At 34.5% G+C, this 2,287-nt stretch overlaps 1 non-coding gene across 1 annotated transcript; it reads right to left on the bottom strand.

Moving 5' to 3' along the window:
* Window positions 1–1,965: 1,965 nt before the first annotated feature.
* TRNAA-GGC (transfer RNA alanine (anticodon GGC)) lies at window positions 1,966–2,041 on the bottom strand. The gene has a single exon. It is a non-coding gene; the product is annotated as a tRNA-Ala (tRNA).
* Window positions 2,042–2,287: the final 246 nt, after the last annotated feature.

A 2,287-nucleotide genomic window follows, 5' to 3' on the forward strand; every position in this document is an offset into this window, starting at 1 on the left:
CTCTAATATTACCTTGGAAGCGTTTAGCGAAATATCGAATATTCACTTCATTGTTATAGCAATTGCTCTCGAGCGTTTTACACATATTCAAATGCAGGCGAAGTACATCGCTCACTTCCTTGACCCTGCACGCCTCCCATCTTCCGCTCAGTGCAATGAAATCGTCTATTTAATTCGGTACCGTGTTTCATTCCACAGACATCCCGACGTCCAAGGTGAATTCGCGCCCAAACGGTGCACTTGCACTGGTTTCCCTCTCTCTTCGTCGAGGAGAGACTCCGCCCCCTCCTCCCCTCCATCTCCCTCCCCCCCACACGTCTTCCTGCCCCTGACCCCAAGATGGGACTGTGAGTGAGGACAATTCTTCCTTCATTGGCCCCACTGCCCAAGAGGCACTCCAGGGACACACATCGCTCAGAGGAGAAAGATAAACATCCGATTTTTTTAAATTTCCGTTCTCCTATCATTTAAATTGCGAAAAAACATTTGATTTATTTTCCCCTTTTTCAAGTAAATAAGATTAAATTCGGCTATTCACGGGTAAATTTACTCGCGGTGCTAATTCGCACAATTTATCGCCATTATTTACCCTTATTCCCCCGTGGAATCATTCGGACCGCAATTTAAACCATTAGTTAACCATTCCTTTGTACGGATTTTTTTTCAAAAAAAAGACAGATGCCATGATTCCGAAGAAGACTTTTAAAAGTACTGCATAATAGTGATGTTTTGAACGTTACATCGGCTCCTAGTTCGCTGTTTCCACGGAGTTAACCCCTTAATTAGTCATGAACTGATCAATTTATTTGTTTAATTGCATATCAGAGTCCCTCGCCATTTCCAAACTAATTCCTCAAATCATCAATCAGTCACCACGCAAAATTATCGCGTCGTAGAAATTCAGTTGGCGATTTTTCCTCAATCTACTTCCAAGATTCATTTTTCTCCCGCATGTTACGATGAATAAATTCAAGTGGGATTCTTTTTATTACAACCTAAATTTGATCCAATTTTGATTAAGAAGATCAATAAAAATGGTTTAGGTTAACATAACAACATACGTATTTGTTTTTATTTACGACCACAAAGAAAAATATAAAATTTACTATTATTTTAAATGTGGTAAGCTAAGTAGGTTTAACCCACAAACACACACACATACATATATATATATATAATTATATATATATATATATATATATATATATAATTATATATATATATATATATATATATATAATTATATATATATATATAATTATACATATATATATATATATACGTACATATTACTATACTAATACTATACTATATGTAAACTAATTGTTGAATGAACAATTTACTGAGTGAGTGTCCTTTTAAATGTTGCTATTTTATTTGTGCTCTATTGTGACGTCCCAGTATTATATAAAGAAACATGTACACACACATATATATATATATATATATATATATATATATATATATATATATATATATATATATATATATATATATATATATATATAGTACAATACACAGTAACACACAATATAGAAACACAAAAAAAGAACACTCACAAGTTATTTCTTGATATTTCGACGGAAACAATCCGTCTTCCTATGAAGATATAGAAGTAATTACTTCTATATCTTCAGAGGAAGACGGATTGTTTCCGTCGAAATATCAAGAAATAACGTGTGAGTGTTCTTCTTTTTTTGTGTTTCTATATTGTGTGTTACTGTGTATTGTACTATTCGGCACTTCTGTGTTACGTCTACGAAAGCATATATATATATATATATATATATATATATATATATATATATATATATATATATATATATATATATATATATATATATATATATATATACTCATATATACAGAAACATATATAAGGAAAAGGGATAGGAACACGTATAAAGGACGAACACAATAGAGGTGGGGAAGGCGGAATCGAACGGATCACAAGAGTAAAAATATTTCCTCAACCGGGACTCGAACACCGGATCTTTCCACTTGCCGGGCGGATGCTCTTAACCACTTGAGCTATCGAGGATATGTAATTTACCCTGAGATCCGTGGGTCTTATATGTCGCCAAGCGCCCCGATTCTTTAGCCAAGAGATGGCGTCAGGGGGCTGTTTCACCCACCAAAGGAGAAATAGACAATACACACAAGAGGAAAGGTCAGTGGTTAGAATTCATACAACATCATACAGGAAAAGAACAGTGCGTTTCGTGGCACGCATAGCCAGAAGAAAGAGATGAGCCACATTGGCCAAATACACATTCAAACACGAAAT

The sequence above is a fragment of the Hetaerina americana genome, unplaced genomic scaffold (genome assembly GCF_022747635.1).
Source record: "Hetaerina americana unplaced genomic scaffold, ioHetAmer1.1.p SCAF_20, whole genome shotgun sequence".
NCBI classification, from domain to species: domain Eukaryota; kingdom Metazoa; phylum Arthropoda; class Insecta; order Odonata; family Calopterygidae; genus Hetaerina; species Hetaerina americana.